At 43.9% G+C, this 21,033-nt stretch overlaps 1 protein-coding gene and 1 long non-coding RNA gene across 5 annotated transcripts in view; one reads left to right on the top strand and one right to left on the bottom strand.

The window, feature by feature from the left end:
* GLI2 (GLI family zinc finger 2) overlaps positions 1-21,033 on the top strand; it is a 294,552-nt gene that overhangs the window by 115,491 nt on the left and 158,028 nt on the right. The gene's annotated exons all lie outside the window — the stretch shown is intronic.
* LOC132330251 (uncharacterized) lies at positions 13,836-15,077 on the bottom strand. Its single transcript, XR_009487253.1, has 2 exons — positions 14,933-15,077; positions 13,836-14,097 (listed from the first exon to the last, which is right to left on the bottom strand). It is a non-coding gene; the product is annotated as an uncharacterized LOC132330251 (long non-coding RNA).

Raw genomic sequence — 21,033 nt, 5'->3', positions numbered from 1 at the left:
CATTGTAGGAAATACAGTAGCAATATAATTTCTTTTCCAGTGGACTCCAAGTGATTGTTTTAGAATTCCTTTTGTGGAGAATTTCAGCATTTTGAGGTTTTGTTTCAATTCACAATAAGTCATATTTGGAAACCCCAAATTTCTTTGTAACTGCGGCAACTGGACTCTTAACTTTGCTCGCTGCTTCTGAGAGCTGTAAGGGAACAACAGGGCTGAGCACAGCACATGCATTACTGAACTATGTCCATGGCCAAATTTTTCATCTTTGATTTATTTTGTGTGCTATTGGGGTCTTTCTCACATTTTCTGCAGAGAAAAGAGAATGAGGGGGGAAACACTGTGCATATTGGGGTTACATTATCCCAACAAAGCTTGCAGTTCTTTAGAGACCTTGCTGCAGCACTCCAAATCTCCATTTCCTAGTCGAGAAAATATTCCTACTTCTGCATATTACTTGAAGGCCTCTGGCAGGGGTTGGTAAAATTTAAACTATGTGTTGGACTTCTTCTGATAAATTCACTGATGCTGGAGGTGATTTCATCCCTCTGGGTCAAAGTGCTTGGGGGAAGTGGGTGGTGAAAGGCAGGTCTAGATCTGTGTCGAGAGGATGGGGATGAAATGGGGCAGCTCTGGAAGTTGCACCATTCTCCCAGGAGTGTGCAGGGTGAGGGGTCTTCCTCTTCTCCATTCCAGAGGGCATTTCCAAGGTGCACATGGCAGGGGCATCTTTGCCAATGCATTTGTTTCCTTTAATCTCTTCTCAGGGTAGAGAGACGCCTGAGAATCAGACTCTGTCCAAGCTCTTGAAGGTGGGAGATGAGATGGGCTTACTTGGTAGAGAGGAGCTCACTGCTTGTGAGTTGGTGTTGCTTTCTGATTCTCACTTTGGGCTGGCCTATTTCTGGTCACTGTGGGTTTCTCTGCACCAGGTGGTGGCTTTCCAGGGAGGCACTGCCTCAGTTTAGGCATTGCCAAACTTTTAGAGCATTGGGTGCAGTCAGGTGATTAAATGCTCCAGCTGTCAGGCTGGAGGAAGGGGACACAGAACAACTCGGTACCCCCAACTCTGGTCATTTTGGTGTCTTCCTCCTTTGCTGTTGAAGATGCAACTTTTCAGCCTCCTGCCATCACCCTACTCCCTCCTCCTGTTACTGCATGTGGAATAACTAGTGCATTCATGGGGTTTACCAGAATCAGATCTCCAGTGAAGTGTAGGACCCTCCAGTGGAAGTGAAGAAGGCAACCACTCGGGATGTCTTCTTGGAAGTGACTTCTCCCTCCTTTCCTCAGTCCCTCTCTTCTGCTGGCGTGGTGCAGCCCAGGGGCTGCTGCCTGGGACTGGCAGGCTGTTAGCCCTGCTCTAATGAAGGGCAAGCAGTTGGGGGTTTTTATCTGGTTTATTTTTTTCCTCTCTTGCCGCGTGTTGTTGGGTTGCTAGGATGAGGTCTGTGGTCCTGGTGTGCTCTCTGGGTGTGCTAAACCACTCGTCCCACAAACCTCCCATGTAGGCTGGACTGGGAGTCCTTGGTTTCAGCAGTTCAAACAGAGTGCAGTGCTGCAGGTGCTCTTTTGCTGGCTGAGTGCTTCAAATGTCACACCTATCCTCGGCTTAACATCTGTGCTCTTTCAACATCTCACGTGAGCTAATGCAGTTTAGGCATCACCCATTTCTCTCTCTCTCCCTGGAGGTTACAGATTTCCAGACACCCTTGAGATGGAGTTTTAAGGTCATCAGTGGCATTTTTAGGTCACAGAACTGCAGGACCTTGTCTTCTTGCCAGCTAATCAAATGACTAATTAGTTCATATATCGCTGCTGTTATCTTTCTCTCTAGCTTTGGTTCAGCTCTGCAGGATGAAGCCTGCTAGGAGATGACATCTGAGAATTTCTTGATTCAAACTTAGAGGCAGATATGGTCAAGGGAGTCCATATGAGCAATCACTGGTGCCTGTGTTAGTCTCTGTACCCCAATTCATCCACGTGTAGTAATGCATCTGTCAAAGCATGGCATTTAAAACCAGCCTTGCCTAAGCCTTTCTATGATGGTGGCAGTCAATACTCAAAATACATAGCACTCTTAATTCCACTGTAATTTGAGTAATATGCACAAGACTGTATTTTAACAGATGTAGCTGTATACCTATATTTTAACTTATTTTATTCTATGAGCAATTTTACATCTGGGCACTTTATCCTGCACCCTCTCAAATGCTTACAAACAGGGACTTGGGCAGTGCAAGCCTTTGTGCATCTCACAGCCACATTAACCCACTTTATTTCACACTTTTCTCAGGTGTTGATGGCATCTGGTTGTGACAGATGCTTTCTGATAAAGCCTTCAGATCAACATGCCTTTGGAGACATCAGTGCTCTGTGTTGGTACTTGCAGACTGCTGTATCCAAATACTCTTCTTTAATTGTCTTATTAAGTAGAGAATTAAGCTGTGTGCTTTGACTGTTTTGGTGCCAGTGATTCTTATTGCAGGCTTTGGCACGGCACCACGTTGTGTTTTAAAGAGACAGCATCACTTTAATGATGTGGGAATTGAGTTGGAGGATAAAAATCTGCTGAGAAAATGGCTGACTGAAAGTACAGTACGTAAAATCTGATTTTATGTTCTACCCCTCAGACTATTAGGTGGGGGAGTTTAGTTCAAATGCCTGCAATGATTTAAGAAATAAAAAGCAGAAATTCTCCCTGCTGCCAGACCACAGGCTCCTCAGCGCCAGACTTGCAGACGAATGTCACATGTTACTGTATGTTTTGAAAGCATACCATGTGTTATTCTTTAGCTGTCTCAGTCTTCCCCCCAGCTATATCATCTTCCCCCTAGCCAATCTCACAGAAAAACTTTTAATGAAAAAACTTTCCTTTCCCCCTGTCCGGCACAGACCCCAGGATGTGTTCCCCTCTACCTGTCAGTCCACGTGGAGGTCTCTGCCCGCAAACTTGCAGAAGTGATTTTAACTTGACTTCATGTAACTCTGCCTCCTATGCTTTAAATCAGGCACTTTTGACAGTGATATTGCAGCTTATGTTGTGTGTTAGGATCAAGAGCTCACAAATGACTAAACATATGGTTAAAACTTTTTTTTTTCATGAAATATAATATGTTTCAGTTTAACTCAGCTGTGGGTCTAGATATCAAACCTCCACAGTTTGCCATTAGAATAATTGCATTTCCAGAAACAATTTTTTACTCCGTCTTTTCTACTGTCTTGGATTAATGTTTCCTCCAGCTAATGACAGGACTGGACATGCAAACTGGATTAGAGCATAGTGTGAGTACTATGAGCTGAACATGCTGGCATCTCACTTTATTGCCTACAAGGTTAAGCAGTTTACTGTGAGGTCGCAAGAAGTAAATTGAAAGCAAAAAGGCAAATTAATCCGGATCTCTTGGGTTCCGTCAGTGACGACCGTGGCTCCCAGGGCATTTGCCTCTAAAATGTTGGTTTGCCCGTCCCCCCAGCCTGCAGCAGTGGAGCTTTCTGACTTATGACCAACTTGTGCTTAAATGGGAGGTCAGAGTCCAGCCACCCCTCGGGTAGCCGGCCGTCACTCTGGCAGAGTGGCCACGGGATGCCGCTCCTCCTCCTGATCTGCAGTGCCAGGATGAACGTGGCAGAAAAGTTGGCAGCAGCAGCCTGGCGCTGCAGCTCTCGTGAATGGTAAAGGCTGCTTTGCATTAGAGCTGCTCCCTGGGGCTGCCTCCTTGCAGGAGGTCTGCTCCCAATTTCAGCAGGGGTAGGAAGCAGCCAGCACTCGTGCTCGACATCTCTATTAAGTTCACTGTACCAAGGAAAAAACAGCTACTCAGGAAAGCCACTGCTTGGGTTTCTGCAGAAAAGAGCGTTGAATTGGTCCAGTGGCAGAACTTTAGATCACATCTCTGATAAGCAAGAAACTGCTGGGGACTAATGTTAGGATAAAGGATGGGACTGGGAAGACCAGAGCAGATGGTGCAAGGGATCGTACTTGCATCACACCCACGTGTAGCTAGCTAGACCACTGCTGAAAATTCATCATACTTCTTCTGTATTCCTTTTCTTTTTCTTTTTTGGTTGTTTATTTGTTTGGTTGTTTTTGTGGGTTTTTTTTGTTGTTTTTTAATACTGCCATGAATGGGACTTATGCAAGTACCTGCATCCAGCTATACCTTATAATTGTAGGTGATATTTCCACCTATGAGCTTAGGTGCTGGTTGTGCCATCTGATGTCACAGTTTGCAAGTGGACTGGTCATACTGGAGACTGAATGAGTCTGCTCACTTACTGTACACAAAAGCTTAGATTTGAATCCATGTTGGAAGGCTGGATCACAGCCTGTGTCTTAAGCTTGTTGGGTTTGTAATTCTCTTTTCAGTAGAAATGATTTATTGATTATAGATGAAAAAAATAATAGAAAGTTTGTGTTTCATGTTTAGGTATGAGTGTGATGCTTGAATGATGAGGTGTTCTGTGTTCAGAAAGAAATCTGGTACCATCCCACATGAGTGCAGGGCTTCCACTGGGCTGTGTCTCTGACAGATCAAGTTGACAACTCCTGCTTTACTGGGACCTCCTTCCTCACCAGTCCCTCACGTTTCCTGGGGAGCTTCAGTGTTCAACTGGACTCAGCAAACCAGCTGTGTTGTAGTGGTAGAAATATTGCAGGGACAGGGCAAGTGCCCTGCTGGGACCACTAGCCTCAGGCAGAGTGATTCCTGTGTCCGGAGTTGACTGTATAGCTTGTATCTTTGGGAAGGAAAAATGGGTGTTATGTTTCTCCTCAAAGTCAGTGGAAACTTCACCAGAGTGCCACAAGTTCTCACATACGGTGGATGGTGCCTTAGCTGCTTCACCCACCAGCTCCTTCAGGACCCACAGCTTAGTCCCTTAGAAATACCAGTAAATGTTGCAGCTCTGGCCCCTCACCAAGGGCACAGGGCTGCTCTTTGTATCCCAGGTTCATGGCAAAGAGCTAGTGAGTGATGACTGCTTTGTGAGACCAAGTGTGACCAGGAGGGCACGTCCTGCCTTGTGTGCTACCAGTTGCCTCTCAGTGGACCCCTGTGACCTTTTTGTACTAATGTTTTAGATCTGGAACTGTGCCTTGGAACCATGCAGAGCTTGTACTGGAGCAGAATAGTGACTTACCCTGCAGCCTTCCACAAGCAGTGATACACACTGTGCTTCCCTGCCCTTTATCTGCATACAAGTAGGCAGGGGCATTTCAAGATAATTGCTATAAACTGGAAATGTTCACCATGCTAAGGATTTGCGTGGTTGGGACAGACCTTTCCTTTGTGACACTGTCATGGTGGCACATGAGAAGCTACTTGAACCTGATCCTCTTGATTTATGAAAGAACTGGTTGTAAGTTTGATTATTTCCCATGGGGCTTCTCAGAAAGCAATGCTTTCCCTGCCCTTTTCTTATCTGAGGGAGCACTTCCTGTGGTCTGCAAAGATCACCTTACTTAGAGGGCATTTGTGGGACATGCATGTGTTACGGTTCTAGTTGGTAAGAATACCTGTGCAGATTATCTTAGAAAAACTACTGCATTACTATGTAGGAAGTTCATAAAACTTTCACTGTCTATTTTTATAAGGAAGATCTTTGCCTTAAGTTTGTTGCTCTTTAGCAGAAGAGCCAGTGCCCCAGCAGAAGAGGAGGCTGGAATGTGTTGTTATCAGCTCTCTGCTCTGCTAGACCTGCGGGCTGGTACAAAACCACAGTTAGCTCCTGAGCAGGCACTTGGCTCACAAGGAGTTCAGGGACATGGAGGAGTCCCAAGGAGACAGATGCACAGACAACTTGGTGGCAGCTGGGAAAATACTGTGGGGGAAAGAAGGGATGTTAGACACCAAACCTGCAGGAAACCAGTCTTCATTATTTCTGTAACTTGTCTGACTACTTGCGCTCTTTTCTTAACTTTTTATTACGGCAAAAGTGAATAGAATAAAAATAGTCTATGTGCCAAGGGGATAAACAGGAATTAAAAGGATTAAGTTCTGAACACTTTACTGCTTTTAGAAAGATGTTATTTGATTTACTAGCTTAAGTTAAACTTACATGACCAAATTACTTCTTAACTTAATAATGACTTTTGTGGGGTAAAAAACCCCATCTGTTTAGGTGTTTTAGAAGGACTTAATCCAGAATACATCATAACTCTTTTCCATAACATTATGGAAGAGTGGAGCAGCTACCCTTCGTGTCATAAGCTAAATGAGTGCTGACTGGGATTTGAGTCTTCTGGAAGTCAGCATGACCTGCATGTGGTGTAGCTATAGATAACAGCTCAACGTGTAAGATAGCAAGGGAACTATTCCCAGGGTTACATTAGCTATGTTGCCAACTGTGATATTTTTGATTGTTTCATTTTTCATAAACTCTTCAGATACCTTAAGATAACTTGTTGAGTTTTTTTTTTTTTAATATTAAAGTCTTTGTTTTCGAAAGACAGCTCATGGAAAGTTGATGACTGACAGTGGCAATTCTATTTGAGATCACCTGCAATAAACTTCTCTCCTGATTCCTGTTGATGTAGTCAAGCCAAGCTCCTGCCCTTTATAAGTGTTCAGAGTTGCTGGCAGTTTGTGTTGGTTTCCTCTGAATCCACAGTGCTTGTTTGTGGCTCGCTCTTCCCCCCACAGCTCCTCACACAGCACACTTGCATGTTGGACAGAGTCCAAATTTCCTCCCTCCTGGGGATTCCTTTGCTGTTAATTTAAGTGATGGCAAATGCAAACTTCTTGCCAGAGCTTGCTGTGTGTTTTTTGGATGCTTTTTATAGCTGTTCCCTGAGGGGTCAGCTTTTGTCCTTCCCCACCATGCTTTCTGCTGTGGGGAGAGAGGCCTTGAACTGGAGCTGATCGGTCCCACCTGGCTTTGAATGTATCTCTGACATGGCTTCAGGACCTCACTGTCTTTCACAGTTTTTGAAGACTTTTGCTTTGTTGTTGTTTGTACAAAGCTGAGCTTTATAATAACTTGAGTGTATATGTAGTCTTAGAAGCAGAATTGATCATTCATGCCTATAATAGAGTGTGTCTAAGTTCTTATTAGATGGTTTTCTGCAGCACTGTGACCTGATGATTTTAGATGCTACATGAAAGTTACAATTAGGGAGGAAAATTACTATTTTTAATAGGTATGCAAATAGCTTTTCTCTTCAAAAGTCATGTGGTGAAGACATGGTGCTAATATGAGACAGAGTGAATGTGTTGAAGAGAAGTGAGTGCCCATCTGCTGTATGTCTGAACTGTAGATTTATGGGAAATCTTTTCAAACCAGGGATGTTCACACAGATCAGAGCACAGTCTAGAAAAGCACTTTCAGGTCTCCTTTCAGGTAGACCAGCAGTAGCCAGGAAAGTTGAAAGGCACCTCTTCAGCTTGAAGTCATATATGCCTTTGCTCATTTCCCTTCAAAAGGTCTGCCCCCTGTCACCAGAGGGGATTTGAGTGCCTCCCCAGCCACAAGTTCTGCTTTTCAGGGTTATTCTCCAGGGCCTTTGTCCTGCTGTGATGTTAGTGCCTGCACAACTGAGAACCTGTTTAGTTGTGGTTTTAATCCCTGTCAGCTGTTTTCAGCAGTCCTCCTCTGATTTGTCCAGACAGTTTTGTTGAAGGAGTTGTGCAGCAGGACATGTTCACAGGACAGGGAGAAACAACGTTTGCTTTATGGAGATGCACATGTTGGAGGAATGTCATCTGTCTGTGCTTCATTTTGCACTGGGGTCCCACAGGGCACTGTGTGTTCTGTGATCAACTGGGCTGTTGTAGAAGGCAGGACATTTGATTGAGCACAGAGGTTTGTAACACCAGCACTGCATAGGTTTGGTGTCCATTTCGTGTTGAACTGAAAATCTCTGGTGGAATCAGAGAATCATAGGAATGCTCTGTGAGGGCACCTGGTAAACTAGTGGAAATTATGGTGAAGGAGTTCTCCATTGTGGCATCCTTGATGGAGAAATAAACCCTCGAGTCTGGAAGCAGTGTGGCGGGCAGACTCAGTATTTGGGGAAGGTGACTTGTGGAGACAATGCAAGAAGCAGCACAACACTTCAAAATGGGATTCAAGTAGGAGGAACAACTAGATTAACTGGGGGGAAAAAATCCAGTGGAGTGGACATCCAGGATCCAGCATCTATTGGGATACCTATGTCGTCGGGAATTAATAATAGAGCATGAAGATCTTGCAAATTTGCTGCTTTTCATAACCTGAAAAGACCCCCCCCCAAAAGAGGTTTGGTTGCTTGTCCTGTGCTGAGGCAGCAGATGGGACTGAGGACACAGCACTGGTAACTGCAGAAAGTGTAATGCATTCAGGTCTGCTTCACTCCATTACAATAGAGATTGACAAATTGGAGAGAGTTCAGGAGAAAAAAAGAAGTAACAAGAGAGCTTGAGGGATTGACTTACAAGAGAAGACCGAAAGAGCTGAATATAGATAACTTGGCTAAAGGATGACAAATGGGGTGGTTGAGATATAAATCTACAAATATCTGAAGGGTGTAAACACCAAGGCTATGAAGAATTATTTAGAGTGGTACAATGGGGTGTAACTAGAAGTAATGGGATGAAATTTAAGAGAAGGCAAATTTCAGTTGAATAATGGGAGAAGCTTTTTGACAGTGTGATGTATTAAGCCATGGGCTGCTTTTCCAGCAGTAGTCCTGTTGCTCGCTGTTTAGGGCACAACCCTGTTTGCTTAAGAAGCCAGAGTTTTCCAGAGTCTTTATTAAGGACAGTTTCAAATCATGCCTTTTGTGTTTTATGTATTTGATGCAGAGGCATGCAAACCATACGCCAAAGCTGCCTTGCCTCTCCACACATGCACCATGTCTGGGTGTGACATAGCAACTCCTGGTGATGTGGTGGTGGAGATGAAGGCAGGGGTGTGAGGAACCTCTTGAGCCACAGCTGAGCCCAGATGGCCCCACTGGCATGGCAAGCTTGGCCAGGTCAGTAGTATCTGCTCTTTGATCAGGACCTTCTTCTACCTCCCACACTCCTCACACCCAGGTGCTGTAGTGTTACCTTTTGGGGGTTAGTTCACTTACGGTCTCTGGAATAGATATCAAAGTTATGCTGCAGCTCTGCACCAAGAAATCTCCCACTTTGCTTCAAAGAAATCAGGACAAACAAGCTCCCATTGATGCACATGGTCTATGATCTTTTATAAATCTACAATACTGTACCTTAACTTTTTCTTTAGAAACTCCCATTTCTTCTTCTGCTTTTCACTTCACTTGAAATGCAAACTAAGGTCAGAGGATCGCTTTCCTACTGGCAGAACACACTGCATTGTCTGTCATTTTAAAATGTCCTCCACAGTAACTGAGGAAAGGTTCATTTCTCTACTCTTTATGCTTAAGAGTGACTCTTGAATGCATTTTGCTTTTCCTAATCTAGAAGGGCTAAATTAGAAAATTAGGTTAACTAGCTTTGTAAATCGAGTTAGAGTTAACTCAACTAAAATGGTAGCACGGGGAAGATGGCAGATTCCTGTAAATAGAGAAACAAATGCAGCTGTACCACTTAGCACACACTGGAAACTTGGCTATTTTGTTGAAGAGAGGGAGGATAGAAAACTTTAAAGCATTGGCATTCTTGGAGCATAAATGAGACAAGCTGAAAGTGTCTTTTATAATTGTTCTTAAATGTGTTTTATATTGCTTGTGCTGTCCCTGAAGAGGTCTGTGTCCATACGCTTCAGGGAAATTTCTGAATTATATCCTCTCTCAGTCTGTGGGAAGAAAGAACTGCTGAAGCGTTTCATTCTCCTCTGCATGGGGATGAATATTTTTCTTGCTGAAAAATGCAGTTTTGGTCTCCTCAGAACTGGATTAATTTGGTAGATGATTTTCATGGGGAATTTTATATGTGGGGAAATGTCAAAGCAATTGTGTCTTCATTGCATTCCCATTACTGAGGGCTGTGGTGAGTACACTCCTGGAGAGGAGAGCTTTGCTTTGAACCACTTTTCACATCCAGACCAGGAGTGGATGTGTGCTCAGGCCCCATCGTCTCAGGAGAGCAGCATAACCACTAAGCTACCTCAAGTTTGCCACCTTAATCTAAGTGGTTTCCATTCAGCAGAAATAAATCATTTATGTCAGTATGACTCCAGAATTATTTTTAAAAAATAGTTTGGTTTCACTGCTGTGCAGGAGTATCAATTATCCTCCCTACCTTATTTCTGAGGCCACTTTAAAAAGGAATTTTAATTATGCAGCTGGGGGTCTCTAATAGCATTTGCAGGAGACATCACTGGAGTTTTTTTTCCCTGGAGGTTGATTGATGATACTTTTGCACCTCTATTAGTAGACTTAGGCCCAACCCATTTACAAGGCAGACTTTCCAGGCAGGCTCTCCTCAAGAGGACAGTGTAAACCTGGTCAGGTTTTTTTTAATTGTTGCCACAAACTTCTCTGATCCTTGATAGTTAAAGATGTCTTTGCAAAAGCAAGCCTGAGCAACTGAGGGAAGTGTTTGGGGGGAAAGGGTACCTCAGAATAAACTGAAGCAAATGTTGGGGTCACCATAGCCGTCCAGGCCAGTTTTAAGTTCACAGCAGGACTGTGTTGTGATCGGGAGCATTTGGACTATTCCCAGTGTTGTTGGTCTGAGTTGATAACCTGCAGCTGAAGGGCCAGGAGATGGGTGAGAGCTATGAAGCACCAGCAGGAGCAGCAGAAATTCAGCTCCCAGAAGTCCTGGCTTGCAAGAGCCAGCCTGTGCAGCATGGCAGACTATAAGGCACAGTAAGCATACAGTATAAGAAAGGAAAAGGCTGCCCTTCCTCCTTATCTGTTGAGGGCAATGAAAAATCTTGAGCCAGCTTGTGCAGTGGAAGGATTAATTTGCTGTGGATGTTTGATTAATAAAGCAGTAGTCTATCTCATTACATTTCCCCATAGTAACTGCACAAGGGTTTCAGATGTGCGTGGCCTTTGCTGCTCTCCCCCTACTGTGAAACAGATGTCTCACTGACTGCCCCAGAAAGGACAGATCAGCACCCAAACCCTCCTGCTGGGAGGACATGAGGAGAAGCCAAACCTGAGGGAGGGAGTCAGCCCAAGTGCAAGGATGCCTTTCTTTTTCTTCTACAATATGAGAAAACGTAAATGGGTGTGCGTGAAAGCCAGGCAATGGAATCAGATGATTTTAACTTAAAATACAGTGTTAGTTTTCTTCAGCAGCATTTAAAGGTTGGAAAGTTTTCAGCTAATTTTGCTGACAGTTGCACGGTTTCTTTTCTGCCTTTTGTCCTTTTCCAGGGCATCCATCCTTCGTTACTCCATAGTAGTGCTCTGCCTTTATCTCTTGCAAGTCCTGCTCCTCAGCCCAGCACTGTGGGCCTCCAAGAGTAAATGTTTATAATGTTCATTTAGCTTTCAGTGAAATCTCTTCCAGCTTTCAAAGAAAGCTCTTTAGTTTGGTCTGCACAGATGTAAACTTTCAACAGGAGAAATTCCCTGTGTTCAGCTAATGGCTTCAGGACACCAAGTGCTGCTGATGTGAACTATAATTCAGTGTCCTTGTAGCTTCATGTAAAAACTACGTGCTACCTCTGATTTTGAGTTTAGGCACTCCAAAAGAGAGGATTTAGGCCTTCTCTACATGCAGCATATACTAACAGTACCTTCTTTTTGTTTATGTATAAATAAGATGTCTCTCCACAAGATCTGCTGGAAGCCAAGTATGGGGTTTGAAAAGGGAATAAATAAGCAATGGAGCAGTAATTCTGTCATAAGGTGCATTGTGTCAATAGAAGTTTATTTTATTTACCTCTTAGAGTAGGAAGTGCTCTGACTTGTTAGTTTGTTGTTGCTTTCTGATGTGTTGGGTTCCAACATGGTTCTCAGTGACTTTTGTATTCTGTTTTCCCAAGAAAAGCCTTATATCACAGTTTCAGTTATTTTCCTTGGCAAAACTTAGTATTTTATTTATTGTTAGCTGCCATAAGTTACAGATGAACTAGCTCATGCTTAGAGCTACATATTTCATTCACTTAGTTTGCACATTAATTTAGAAAACTGAGGAGATGGTATCAGCCATAGGTGATGGAAGTTTTTCCCCTGATGCTTTCTCATTTCACAACAAATCTAGCAGTGACTGAAGGGCTAAGGGATGTTGTTTCTTTCCATCAACACCCATACAAGTATTTTCTTCCCATATGTCTCAAAGTGCTTTAAAGAAATGCTTGAATATTATGTACCAGATGCTTGTGTTAAGAAGCTGAGTCACAGATGGACAGTCAGGGGTATCAGGACACTTGATAATAGTGTCAGAGAATGGGGGCCCTTTGCTCCCTGTCCTGGGAATTAGACCGCTACTTCATGGTCCCCCCCGTCCCACTGCAGAAGTGGTTTAAGGTCTGCCAGAATTTCAGGATCCTATATTCTAATGCAGAACAAATGTTCCAGGATTTATTGTGATGTCCACAAAATCAGCTGTCTTTGCAGTACGTCCCCTCTGGATGAATAATTTCTTGTCACTTTTCTCTGACAAGATGGGAAAGTGAGTGGCCATAACTCTGAGCTGTGTCCTCCACGTCTCTCCTGAGGGCCAGGAGGAAAGGGCAGTGCTGGGACTGGGTTCCCTTGGTGTGTGCTGTGGGATGAGGTGCAGCTCCAGCACCTCTGAGCAAGCATCAGATGAGCAAGTGATAAGGCAGGTTCAGCAGTGTCCTGGCAGCTCGCTGATGAGGTTGAGCAGCCCAGTACTGGGTTGCCTTGGACTGGCTAGCCCCAGCCCAGAGGTGCCTTAACGTGCTGCACACACAGCACAGCCATGTCTGCAAATGACTTCCAGAGCCAGCAGCTGGGGACTTACACTAGACTAAAACTCCCTTAGGAATGTAGAAATAGAGGTGGAATAATTAGCAACCAACCAGTGCTGGACCTCTGAATTGGTCTACCTCTGTTATGGTTTACACCCATAAATTCTGATAGCTGTTGTAGGGCCATGTGTGTATGGGAGCAGGGAGAAAAGGAGAGAACTTCTGGTAGTGATCAAACTGCATCTTAAACTCTGGTTTGTGTTGAGCCAGAAGGGTTTAATTATATATGTGTAACATGCAATGAAAAGCAACATGGGTCTTGGGTAGACCATATGTCTTAAGTGCTGCTTGGGGTCACTGAGAGCGGCAGAACCAAGCTTTAGATTTTGGAGATGTGGTTCAGACACAGAATTGTGCTGGTGTCCCTAAACTTTCCTGGTTTTGAATAACATTTTTGTAGCTGAGGTTTTGCAAGTATGAAGCCTGAAGCCAGCTTAAGGAAAGTTTATGATGTGAAAATTAAGTTTTCTCTAGTAAGCTGCAGTTTGTCAAAACAACTGCACACATTCCTGTTGGGCTAGAGTTTGGCAGGATGCAAAGATTGCATCTCTCCCTTTGAATATCCAAAGAAAATGGAAACCTGGCATTTTAATCTTGCATGGATTTCTGCACATCCCTTTCAACAGCTGGGATAAGCTCCTCTGCTTTATCACACATTTTCCCTTGTGTTATGAATCACCACCTTCTCTTCAAGCAGTTCACATACAGGATTCTTCAGTCTTTGGAAGTTAGTGTGCTTGACTAAGGGGAGCAAAAAAAAGGCTGTAAAGGGACTTGCCCAAGGATAAGATGGATCTCAAATTTGGTTGTCTGACAAGAAATGAATTGTCATATAATTGGAGCTGGTGCTAACTGACATTTCTACTTTTGGGGAAAATATTTTGTGAAAATTCACTCTGTTTTCCAACAGACCTCTTAAGAGGGTCTCACAGAGGGGAAATTCCATACATTTTTTTGCTCTGGAAGCAAGGAAAAAAAAAAAACAACACACCAAAAAATCCAGAACTGGTTTTTAGTTGATTACTCTGAAATGAAAGAGAACAGCTGTCTGCTCCAACTCCTCACTCCCAGGGAAGGAGGCCTTAAAGCCCCCCTTAAGCTTCATGTAGAGCTTGGATTCATGGAGCTCTCACAAGCTTTGTGCTCCTGCCAGCAGCTTGGGACAGGCATTCCAGCTCTCAGGTGCAGAAGGCAGTATCCATGAGGTGGGGTTTCCTGGGAACAGAAGCTGGAGAGTTTGGGTGTCTTCCTGGACAGCTGCTGAGGAACGAAGCAGTGTTCTGACCCAGCCCACGAGCAGTTGCCTCTGACTGATGCACAGCCATAGACATTTCCAGTGTGGACAACCTGATGATTTCCATTGGAAATCTCTTGTGACAGGAGCTCCTGACCTCTTTTACACAGGTTTTGGTATATATGCAATGTGTAGCATATTGCTGATAAAGCTGTATAGTGCCATTAAGATTTGGAGTATTGCTGGAGCAGAGCTCAGTTGGGGAATCTGCTTTTGCAGGTCACTGTTTGGAAAGGAGCTTAATGGTGGTATCCAAGCAGTTGTAAGCAGGAGATCAATAAACCAGAAATGTCTGAGTTATTCCCTTTCTGCTTTGTGACCTCGCTATTTTAGAGCTTTCCTTTTTATGAAACTCGCCCCGTGTGAATTCTCTCACAGCTGTAAGAACGATTTAGTTCCACTCATTAGTGATGAAGCAAAGGTCCATAATAAAAAAGAAAGGATAATACATCACATAATGTATTTTTTTTCCCGGGCTTGATGCGTATGGAGCACTTTAAAGTATTAGTTGTTTTCAGATATAGAAGTATTGTGTGTTTTGGAAAACTTAACTGCGTAAGTAATAGGAGACCTCAGCCATACGCTTCACTATTAAATCTTTTCTGAGAAGTATGGAGAAACATGTTTGCTCTGCGTGTGTTTGTGTGAGTTATGGGCTGTGCAGATCAGCGAAATGCAAATTAGCAGTCCTCTACTGTCCTGTCATATCTCGACTCGCAATAGCAGAGTTCAGAAGTTCATTGCTTGGGGGAGGCAAAAAAAGGGGGAAAAAAAAAAAGAAGAAAGTTTGCTCTGACTTACTTGTGCTTTTATGAAGACTGTCTGGAGCTAAATAACCCCTGGTGAACTTGTGTCCTCCACCCCAGCTGCAGCCTTTCAGCTCCAACAAAGACCACTCACTAAATCCAGGAAATCGAGCGGCGCGTGGGTGAGTGGCTGACTCCGCATTCACACCCTGCCTGTGTTCCGGGGGAGCTCTGCCCAGCCCTGCGAGCAAAACCCTCTGCATGTGCGCCTGGAAAAAGTAATTCCTCACCATCCACAGAAAGCTGCACTTTCCACTGAGTTTTTCCAGCAGTGCAGCTTTGTAGAAACCACAATAAAAACATGGGGCTGCAGGATTTTTATTCTTTACATTCCTCACTGCACAAAAAGCAGCACCAAATGTTTTTCTGGAAGCAGGATTTCCAGCCATGGAGCAATGATTTAGGAGAGTGAGAATACCAGTTTCCAAGAATGTTTAGTTTGGAAAACTTTGAGATTTACTTGAGACATCACCAATCTATCTCCTTCGCGCTTTGATTACTCCGTTTCCACATACATTTATTTAGCCACCGGCTGTTGTTCTTTTACCCTCGAAAAATCTGTTTTGATGCCCCTAAACATCGTCTTCTTTGTTATGCTAAGGCGGGAGATAGAGCGGCGTGCAGAGAGAGAGAGATAAAAGCAGTGTTGTTTTATGGATCCTACGCAGTGTACTTTGCAGGAACTTTAAAAATAATTTGCACAGTGCTCCTCAGTGGGATAAATGTTCTCTAAGATCATTTACAAAACACGAACAAAAGAATATTAACAAAGACGAGTAAGCACAGATTTCCTTGTTTCACAGGTGAAGAAACAAAGTTCTGTAAAACTTATTTGTTGATACAGGGCCTGGTCAGGGTTAAAAAGGGTGAGGCTCAGCCTGCAGGGCCATCATGTCCATATATCATGGTAGTTGCAGTGAGATGGGAGTTTAAAGTGGCTGAGGAAAGAGGTGGCTGTTTAGCAGTTCAGTCATTGGACTTTGCTGCTTGTTGGAGATGTGTTCAGGTGATGTGGATTTCTGTCACGGGGGTATAAAAACAACCCAGAACCTCAACTGCCCCTGTCAGATGCTGTAATATTTTTTATTAGGGAACCTTGTACTTAAAAAAAAAAAAAAATACATTTTGTGATTCTTAAAGACCAGAAGTTTCCTTAGGAACTTCAGCACTGCAGCCTGAAATGAAGCAAGTGGGCTCTTGTGCCAAGGGGGAGAAGGTCCCCAAAGGAGCAGCTATGGAGGAATGCCTGACTGGCCCTGGCACTATCCATTTGCACTTTTTATTAAACCCAGTGATTAGTGGTTTAAAAATAGTTACAATAAAGCTGGTGAGAAGAGGTTAATGCACAGTAGTTGGAGCTTTGCACATCTCCTTCTGACTGTACTGTAAGTCTCCAGCTGCTGCCTGGTGGCCTCTCTTGGGAGGCAGATGATTTTCAGACTCACTGTACTTGGGGCAGTGCTCTTGGTCAGTGGCAGATACACAGGAATGCTGTCAGGATGAGACTTGGAGCCCACATGCCTTGCCTGGAAGCCATCACTAGTCCCCCCAGTGAAAATGCCTGCCTCTGAGAGGCTGAAAATTTGTCCAAGGTGCCTTGTGGAGCCACATTCATGGACTTTCTAGCCCCTCCACTTGCACCAGGATGCCCCAGTCTCTGCTTCTTGTGAGAGAATGTATTTAGAATTTTTCCTCTGGAATGTATTGGTCAAAGGCAACTTAAAATGATCCAGCTGTTAAAATCATCTTTCCATCTTTACCCTTCCGTCCCCCTATGGTCATACATTATACACATTCACATGCTGAAAACAGATTTTTAAAAAACTCTTCCCAGAATCATGTTTTTTGGCTTTATCAGTTCCCTGAACTGATTGACACTGTGATTGCATTAATGTGAGCGCGGGAGATTGGGAGGGAAGATGGGGACAGGCAGGACAATGGGATCACAGCATCCCAGGCTGGGTCTGGTGTAGGATGTCTCCTTGGTTGCTGGATCAGGCTGTATCTGTGGTGCCGGGTGAGGCATAAGTTTGAAGATAATTTATGCAGGAGAATACAGCAGAAAAATCCATTGACTGACCTCCCAAGCCAGTGGGGGTAGTCCTGTATCTCAGCCACTATACCTCCTAAATAATTCTGTCTTTCAGATTTTTTTATTTATTATTTTAATCAGTTGGTTATACAGTGGTTTCACTCTATGTCATCCATGCTTAGTCGTGCTTCTGCAGTGTGATCCTGCTTATCAGTAACTGGGATTATTCTGTAGCTGGAGCTGAATCTCTCACCAGGAGGAAGGCTGGTCCCCAGAGGCTGCTCTGAGCAGAAGTACACCAAGAGTTTTGCAGCCTGCAAATGTCAGGCTGATTTTTTTTCTGTTCTCACTGGACATTGCTATGTCCTCATAACTGTAGGTACAGCTGCCTTTCTTCATTCGCCTACAGCATCAAGACAAAAATTACTTTGGCTTTCAGTGCTTCTGGCTGGATTGCTTTTCTCCCTTCTGTTTGCAGGAATATCCTGGGACACAGAGTGACTGTCCTGGCCTAGCCTGTCTGTGAGCTGCTCTCTGCACACTTCTAGCTGTGCTTCAGTCGTGTCTCCCAAGGGGCTTGACAGTAAACTGGAATCATCTGTCTTGCAAATGGCTTTGTCTTTAATTAGAAAATCTTTAATGTCTGCAGAGTCACATGTGGGTGCCAGAGTTAGCAGCTATATAATGTAAGTTCTGTTGACTTGCTGCTTTTAGGCATAAAGTTTTAAAAAACTATCTCTTGAGCCTCAGTTCAATGGATTGCAGTGTCCATTGAACCCTGCTTGCAGATTTTCAGGAGTTAATTCTACCCAAAAAACCACCCCCTCTAATTCATATTTTTCCAACAATGAATCACTAAAAAAGGTCTTTGATTAATTTTTTTCATCTTCATCCCCAATGGCCAGCAGACTGTTTATTTTCACCTTCTCTGTACAAGTGCTAATGCATTTCTTGTTTTGTGTTGTGTTTTTCTGCTTTTGTCCTCTTGTTAGGTATCCTGAGCCCATTTGCTCTGTGTCAAGCATTAGCTTGTTCCCTATCAGTGCCATGCTCTTCCTGGCTGTACCTTTTGTGGTCTGGCTGCTGCTGCCAGGTTTTGTGCATATCGTGTGCTGGGCAGCACTGAGAGAGTAATGTGACTCCAAACTGCAGCCTCCTTCTGACGAGAGACTCTGTGGGAATGCTGTGATGGGAGCCAGAGCAGAAGCCATGTGGGCTTCTTGGTGTCCCCTCCCATTCTTTGTCATCCATATCCATCCTGTGTTATGGAATCCTGCCTTGTGCCAGGCTTTGAAAGAGCCATGTCAAAGGGCAGGACCTTGGGTGAGTTCTTCACCAATAAAGGCCTTGATTTTTTTCTAGTTTTGTAGGACCTGGAAAAGCATAACCATGACTTAGCTTATGGGGTTGTGGAAGAGAGACCTAGCCCAAGCCTAGATGGACCACTGGTCTCCTGTTTCCTTTTTCATTCCTATAAATTGTTCCTATATATTATAGCATGAGGAAAGGATGCTGCTTCCTTCCAGAGGCTAATATTCCCAACTTTGGGAAGCATTTTGTGGGCAAAGCTTGTTGAGTTGTGCAGAGAAAATTATTAATGAAATAAAACAGCTTCATGAGAAGCAATGCCTAGTGCTTTGTCTGTGAAGGAATCAGTCTTTTATGAAAGACTTTGTGTTCCCTGATTTATTTATTTATTTTTCCATTGAATGAGCAAGATTGTTTAAAAAGGGTGGTGGGGAATGTCACTGGGGAAAAGCCCCCTCCTCTACTCACTCATCGATTCTTATAACATTAAAAAAATTAATTTAAATTGCCACTTTCCTCAAAATGAAGTGTAAAGCTTCCATAGTTCTGTTGTTTAATTTCCCAACTGGATATGAAATTAAGGAAATTGTAATTGTTTGACCTCTCGCATCAGGGAGTCTAGGTATTTCTTCATCTGTTTCACCGGAGTACATCTATATGAGAATAATGGCTTCCCTGGAGACTCCATTTCTTGTAAAATACAATCTAATGAATTAAAATACAATCTAATGAATTAAAATATATCTCCTCTTCTTGGTGCTTTTTCACGCTGTGACCTGCCTTGGGTTTGAGTGCAGGGTGGCTCCTGTTGAATTGTCTGAAGGCTCTCAGCATACTTCCTCCTACTGAATTGTTCTTCCTGAAGTTTGCCCATTGATTCCATCCTCTGCCTTGGGTCGGTTGTCTTTCTTACACGGTTCACTAATTTTTCCTCACTAAGCATTGCTAATGTGCCTTCCTCAAACTTGCAGCTTTTAAAGCTTTGATCCAGGAATCTTTCCAAAATCAGCAAAAACAACTAAAGAAGCAGGACTTTTTTTATTTCCTCCTCCTTTCTTTGTGTCCTTTGTTACTGAAGAGGACTGCAGATACTTAGTACAATTTAAAGCCAGACAAAAAAAAAAAAAAACCTCTCATTTGGTGATTTCTCCTAAACACCAGTTGATTATTGTTGGCAGGGATATCACACTGGAAAGGACTAGCTGTTCTGTGTGGTTTTGAGGCCAGAATACTGCTGGGACTGTCCCTGGTGGCTGGGTGGAGCTCTCTGGGTACCTGCCTGAGAGTCACAGTGTCCTCCTGCAGCAGATGGACCTGTCTTGGAGGGAGGAATAAGTTGACACCAAAGGACAAAGCTCTTCTCCCCCAAAAAGTAAAAAAATATACTGAATGTCACTGAGAAAGCAGCAAATATTGGTCTTGAGATCTCTGTGCTCTGTATGTCTGATCAGATGGATGCAAGATTTTTCAGGAGATCTAATACACTGTCTTTAAGAAAATAGCTGAGTATGTCAGAGTGTGAAGTAAGGGAAAAGTCAATTCAAAATTCAAAAAATGCATTCATTTTGAAGGCTCTTACAGAGAAATTTTTGTCCCAAAGTCTGCACTGGGAGAGGTGGGAATGGAGGCTGAGCAGACTTGCCACCAGAATAAGTGTATTTTGCTCTTGGTGGGAAAAGGTGAGCAAACATCAATTTCACTGATATATTTAGCTCTCAGAGATTGCAAGGATGAGTTCAACTGGATCCATAATCCCTTGCTTAGCTCTTATTTCCCAAACAGGCCACACAAGTGGCCTAATGCACACCCATAGCAGCTGGCAAAACAGCTCTACTTGCGCAATGGAAGAAGTTGGCAGGAGAGGGCTGTCAGGAGGGTTTTGCCAGGATTTCATGGCAGAGAGGTGACTTTGTCAATACCACACAAAAGTTGGTCCATATCCGATCAGAAGTCAGGATCTACTCTGTCTCGTTTCAGGTGTTGGAAGCTCTGGTTTATGTAGCATGTGTATCTGAGCTTTAAACAGGTAAAAATCCTTTAATTTGTTTCTCTTTTTCCAATCCCATTGCTTTAAAAGGAGAGGAACTTCTCAGCGTGCCGCAAAGAGGAAAGTGACAGAAAGGCTGGCTGTGGTTCAGGGCAAACCCCTCCATCCCAGGCTGGCAGAGGAGGCTCCCAGGAGCGGGGTGATGGCCAGGGTGCTCTGTGTGCTGCCAGACCACATCGGTGTGTGCTGAGCAGCAGGAGCAGAGCCTGCCCGTGGCCCACAGGCAGCTGTGAGCAGCAGCAGCAGGCAGCTCGCTGCCAGCACGGCTCTGGCACCGCAGAGAATCGAGCCCTTTGTATCTAACCACGCAGACCTAATACACTGACATGGTCGTCATCAGATACAGTTGACACATGTTTAAAGGGTGTATCTCGGTGCTTTGAACAAGTGGGAAAGTGTTCTTGGACTGCTTTGCTCTCCGCATTTCTACAGAGTTTCCCACTGTCCATTTTCCATAGTTACTTACAGCAATTAACTGGAATCCAGGGCTGCAGCGGCTGCATGCATAGTCTCTCAAACCACACCTGTGGCTTTTTTGTGTCACATATAATTCATGACTGAGTGACACTTCCTGCCTTGTCATCTTTAGTCCTGGATGAATGAATGGTGTAGCTAAATCAGCTTAGTGCTGAACTAAAGTGGTGGTTCATGTTCAGCTGTGGCTCTTGCACAAGTCGTGCAGAAACTTATTTGTGTTGGTATGGCTGGG

Source organism: Haemorhous mexicanus, chromosome 8 (assembly GCF_027477595.1).
Source record: "Haemorhous mexicanus isolate bHaeMex1 chromosome 8, bHaeMex1.pri, whole genome shotgun sequence".
Lineage (NCBI taxonomy): Eukaryota > Metazoa > Chordata > Aves > Passeriformes > Fringillidae > Haemorhous > Haemorhous mexicanus.
This window is presented reverse-complemented; position numbering and strand designations above follow the sequence as displayed.